This window comes from Adiantum capillus-veneris, chromosome 16 (genome assembly GCF_014529385.1).
Source record: "Adiantum capillus-veneris isolate H3 chromosome 16, ASM1452938v2, whole genome shotgun sequence".
Classification (NCBI taxonomy): Eukaryota; Viridiplantae; Streptophyta; class Polypodiopsida; order Polypodiales; family Pteridaceae; genus Adiantum; species Adiantum capillus-veneris.
Window position 1 is genome coordinate 40,861,766 of NC_140946.1, and position 6,440 is coordinate 40,868,205.

A 6,440-nucleotide genomic window follows, 5' to 3' on the forward strand; every position below is an offset into this window, starting at 1 on the left:
TAGTTCATTGGTCACATGCACACAGCTTCCCCGTTTTAGGCAGTGTGTAAATGCTCATCTTGGTGTAGATTTGTTGATTTAGGCAGCACCATTTGTCCATGCAGATCTGCCAATTTAGGCAGCACACTGATAAATAAGACATTTATTGTTTCCAACAATATTAAGTGCAGATCCTCCGCTTTAGGGAGCACAAGTGCCGACTCGCCAATTTAGGCAGCATGTTTGGTGTAGATTCACCGATTTAGGCAACACCGATCACACAATCATGCTACATTGGTGGTTGGCCACCACTGTCCTTAATATGATTTTTCAACCCGGGTATATGGTGGTAGATATTTGGATTTGGATTTGGAATTGATATTTGATGATTTTTTGTCGCGAAGGTATTTATGGAATTGGACTTGAGATTGATGAGAATTGATTATTGAATGATGAGCGTGACCGATGATATCCTGATTCATCAAGGTATGACATATACTACTTATTCTGATGGTATGAGACACCCGAATAGGTAGTATGTGGATGACAGCATGCATAAGCAATGTTGTTTAGTTTCATAAATTTTCCTTTACTATGTAATATTTTTGTCTAAAAGGATTCCAAGATGTGTTCATCGATGATATCCCTATGGACTTACCTCCAAAACGAGGGGATGATGACCATCAAATTGAGCTCCTACCAGGAAGCTCACCACCTATAACAAGCCTCCTTATCGAGTTTCTTAAGCTCAACAAGAGGAGATCATGAGGCAAGTGCAAGAATTGGTAGACAAAGGGATGGTGAGGCCTAGCTCCTCTCCCTTTTTTTCTCCAGTCCTTTTAGTGAAAAGAAAGATGGTACATACCGCATGTGTGTGAACTATCAAGCACTAAACCATATCACTATCAAAAACAGATTTCTTGTAGCTCGAGTAGAAGATCTTTCGGATAAGCTACAAGGCTCTACCTACTTCAGTAGGATTGACCTTAAAAGTGGCTATCATCAAATAAGGATAGTGAATGAAGATATCCTAAAGACCGCGTTTTGTACAACGTTTGGTCTTCGTGAATATCTAGTCATGCCTTTTGGCCTGACTAATGCACCAGCCATGTTCAATAGTTTAATGGAGAAAATCTTTAGACCCTATCGCAAATTCATTGAACTGTTCTTTGATGATATCATCATCTACTCCAAGTCCTTGGAGGAATACAAGCAACATCTCCATGTGATGTTTCAAGCATTGAGGGAAAACAAGCTTTTAATCAATCAAAAGGAAAGCAAATTTTTCCTTCAAGAGATTCAGTACTTACATCATATTATCTCTCAAGATGATATCCATATGGATCCATCAAAGTTGGAGGTAATAAAAGCATGGCCTAACCTAATGAATCTACATGAGCTAAGAAGCTTTATTGGTATGTGTGCATATTATAGACGCTTATAACAAAATTCTCTCAAATAGCAGGACCATTACATGACTTAACAAAGAAGAACGTTAAGTACTCATGGATTGCTAAGGAGCAAAATGCTTTTGACAAGCTCAAAGAGAAGCTTACCTCCCAACCAGTTCTTATGCTTCCAAATCTCTCAAAACCATTTGAGGTCCAATGTGATGCTTGTGGTGATTGCCTTGGAGCAGTCTTTCTTCAAAAAGGGCATGCCATAGCATATGAGAGCCGAAGGCTCAATGCCGATGAGCGAGTCTTGGGCATAAACGAAAAAGAGTTTTTAGTTGTTCTACATGCCCTAGACACATGGAAGCACTATCTATTGGGGACTCCATTTATTTTATGAGCAGACCACCAAAGTCTCAAGTACTTCATGACGCAAACCAAGCTTTCCGACAAACAAATGAGGTGGGCAAATTTTCTTTTGTAATTTTATTTTCATATTGTTCACATTGCTGGTAAGCACAATCAAGTGGCCGATGCACTTTCACGACAACCAAAAGTTAATGATGTGTCTATAGCAACTCACAATGATCTATCTTCTATGATAGATGAGTATGCTACTGACCCTGACTTTAAAGATATATGTCAGTCCTTGCTTTGGGGAGGAAAGAGTAACCATTCACCTTACAAGATGGTTATCTTCTCCATGGCAATAGGCTATGTGTTACCCACTCCCTTCATGAGAAAGTTATGTATGAATCCCATGTTCCTCCCTATGCGGGGCATAGAGGCATTCAACCCACTCTTCGAGGAGTAGAGACATACTTCTATTGGTCTACCATGAAAGTGGACATGCTTGCGGCAGCTACGTCTCCCAAGCACCAAATAGATTACTCATCATCTTGGAATGATGTCGTAGGGTAAAAAGGGATCCTCTACCCGCTAAGAAACATTGACTAATGACTAAGACTTTATCTCTTCTACCTCATAAATTGAGGACAACTATGATTTCAAGAGAGAGGTAATGTCATAAAATCTAATATCAAAACGATTTTCTCATATTAAATCGATCATTTAATGTAAGAGAATAAACGAAAACAAGGGCTAGAATATAGACATGTGCTTATAGATCTATCTGAACACGGGGCCAATGGTAAAGGGGTCAAAATAAGAAATGGTATGTCAAAGAGCAAGGCTGGCTAATGGAGCTTAAAGACCTTAGGTTTAGCTTCATTAAAGACCTCCAAATTAGTGTTAATAAAAGTCCTTTGACCTTAGGAAAGCTAGGGCTGTGCTTGGTGGGAACCCGGCCCAAGCTTGAGGTGCTTGTCATGCTTGCTGACTAATGTGCTTGAGGTTCTTAATGACTAAGGTGCTTGAGGGGTTAAGGTGTTCAAAAGTCAAAGCACATCCCTACTCATGAGGGGGTGAGCCCTCTTTGTACACAAGGCAAGCTTGGTACAAAGAAAGCAAATAGGACACCTGTCAAGATCCTCTTCATGTTGCCCTCATAGTGTGCCTAAAGCCTATTGGTTGGCCTCCCAAGGGGTTCAATGACAATTTAGTTAATTCAATTAATTGTTTATGCATTTATCAAGTCCTCTCTCTCAAAGGGGAAAGGGGGACACTTGTCCCAAGGCTAACATACTTGCTTGCTATGCACTAAGCATGTGATTGGCCAGGCTTGAGAAGGTCCAATCAAGCGCAAGATAGTGCTAGAAGAGGGGGTCAACCAAAGCAAGGAGGGGACTAGCTTGGGTGGTATATCCCTCCCCCGCCCCACCCACACACACACACACACACACACACACACACACACACACACACACTCATTGTGTGGGTTGCAAAGTGCAAGAGCTCCATCTCCTTCTTCAAAGCTTGTAGAGAAGTTGAGATCATACACCAACACTCTTGGCTATGGAATGCAAATCCAACCAAGAGCCATGCTTCAATGCTTAAGCTTGCCATCTTCTCCATCTTCATTGCAATGCTATTATGTATGCTAAGCAAGAAGAGTGATGATAAGTGAAGAACTATTTCTTTCTCCTATGAATGTTTCTTCTTCCTCTTCCCTACCCTGATTCCCCGCTAGCTCTCTCCACCTTTGAAGGTGTTTGAGGCCTTAGGACTGAGGATGGGGATGGTTAATGCTTTTTACAAAGTCTATGTTATGTTCGTGATGCATAAAGCTTTCCATCTTCATTGCATCACCTAGGTCACAAGGAACACAAAAAATATATTGTATCAAGTCTCTCTTGATGGGAGAATCTATAATACCAAAGAAGCATGTGTTTTGAAATGTTGCAGCAGTTAGCGAGAGGGTGTTGGCGCCAATTGGACAGCGATAGCGGGTGGGACAAGTACAACCCCCTGCCCCCCCCCCCCCCCCCCCCCCCCCCCTCCCCAAAGCGCCACCCTTGTTTCTTGAGACATTGAGTCGACAATCCATGGTGCCCCTTCTCCCTGCTGGCAACGTTTTAAAACGTTGCCCTCAGGCAGGGCTTTAACGTTGACCAATTTCCCCCCTACATCGTTGCCCACTGTGCACTTTAAAATGCAGTCAGTAAACGATGGCCCCTCCTTGGCAACAATTCCCTTGCAACGTTCTGAAATGCCAGAGCCTACCAGGAGTTTGGAGCATTCCTTAGGCTGCAAAGAGGGAGAAGGTGGCAATTGCCTTGGTGGCCTGTAAGAGGTAGATTTTGGGAGAAGTTTGGAGTTTTGAACTTCAAAGAGGGAGAGCAGGCATTGCAGAGTCACTTGGGACCAATCGAGGGTGTGAAGCGGCTTGGGAGACAAACAACCAATAGCAGATTTTGAGGATTGGCTCGAGAATTTGAGGCTTGGTTTGTGGTTCTACCCTTAGAGTGCGAGAAGGATTTTTCAGGATTCTAGATCTTGCAACTTCATCATGGCTCCCCCTTGCTCGAGCGCTAGCAACAATTTGAACGGCAATAACTACGCTCAATGGAATTTGATCATGCGACTTTGGTTCTCATGGAAAGGCTTATGAGAAAGTTGTCAATGGCTCAAAGCCCTGTCCCACGAGGGATTCCCCCAACATGTATACCCGCCTTTAAGATGATGAATATCTCAAATCGTGTATCGATTGGGATGCGGCTAATGCGAAGGCAATGTCAGTCATTGCGCAATCTCTTACAAAGGACCTTTCTCCAACTATTTAGACTTTAACGACTGCCAAAGATATGTGGTTCAAGCTCGTAGGAATGTTTGATCGGGATTCTATGATGGGAGCAGTCACCCTTCTTGGACAGTTATTTGCCATCCAGTTTCCATGAGGAAGTTCCATGCAATCATTTCTTATGAAGGCCAAAGTTATTCATGATCAACTATTGGCTATAAAAAGTTATTCACGATCAACTATTGGCTATAAAAAGTGCATTGACAAGTACACAGTTAGCTTCTTTGGTTCTCACAAAGTTGTCCAAGGAGTATGAAACAATGTCTAGGACACTTTGGCTACAAGTCATGAAGGAAAACCTAGAATTTGATGATCTCAGCTCTTTTCTCATTGAGGAGGAAGCCTTGTTGATAACTCAAGCCAAAATTCAGGTTTCTGAGATAGATGGGGAAGCCCTTGTTGCTTCGGATTCCAGAAAGAAGACGAAGAACCGTTGTTACAATTGTGGAAAGTGTGGTCATTTGGCGAAGGATTGTGGATTCAAAGGCAAAGACAAAGATTCTAAAAAGCACAAAGGTAAAAGCAATAGGAGGAAAGCAGTGATAGTGACTCAGGGAAGGACCGCAAAGAGGCTGCTGGTGTGGTGATGACTACATTGACACAGATTTCCGCTTTCTAGTCACATAGTGTCCACCAGCTTAAGCCAGAGAGAGGCTTGTGAGTGGCTGGTGTGGTGATGACTACATTGACATAGATTTCCGCTTTCTAGTCACATAGTGCCCACCAGCTTAAGCCAGAGAGAGGCTTGTGAGTGGCTGAGAGGGGCAAATAGTGCTCTGTATTATTAATTTGGACCCTTGTGTTGGATTTCAAGTTATCTTTATGATGAATGCACTGTAAAAGCCTACCAAGCTAGTCTCGGTCCATGTGAATCGCACCGCACCTCGAGTCTTCTGTGACCACAAACGGTTAGCCCAAAATTTGAGAAAATCATATGGCACTGCTCCGTCAGCTATTGTCCCAAATTTTGACCATTAGTATCTCGCCGCTCCGAACTCTGACTGACGCCTCGTAACTTCCTATAGCCTTCTCATGCTGCATAATACCCATGCAATCCTTGGAAAGCTAAAAAAAAACTCCAGATGACACACCTATCGAGGCAGTCAGATTGGCACATAACTGGCCCCCAATGATACTTCCACTGCTCATATCTCAGACGCTTGAACTTCAATTGCCGATTCGAAAACACCGCTATGCAGCATAAGACTAACACTTCGAGCCCATGCATTCCCTTCCATTGGGTCCACCATCTGCTACTTCCCAATCTGGCAAGGATCTGCAAACCACTTCAAACTTCAAATTGCCATAACTTGCCCTGATTGAGAAGCTGTCTGGACAAGCTTGTAAACCACACTGAGGGCCTCCTCTGGCACTTTTATTCCTGCACTTTGCCCACTTTGACCAACCACCTTTGATAAGCGCCATGACAGAGCACTCTGACCCAAAAGACCACATAAAGAATATATATCCGCTTACCCTTTGCCCACCCTTGACCTTCATATCTGCCTTACCACTTTGACATGGCACATAACCCTGCATTGCACTCTTCATAACATCGAGCAGCTTTAGCTGTACCAATGTGTAGGATCTATAGGGGCTTTCCAACTACTTCAGATGGAGCAATGAAGGGATGCAAGAGAGATTGTTGTTATGAATCTAACATGAATCACGAGCGCACATTCTGTATGCAATGAGAGAAGAGAGAGCGAGGAAGGAATGCAATAAAGATCGCTGCTTTGGATCTAACCTAAGTGACGAGCACCCATGTTGCATGCAACAAGATAATAAAGAGATTTTTATTTTATACCAACTATCCTAAGGATTCTTGCATGCTTTGGAAATCCTTACCTCCAAAGCTTAGAACACAC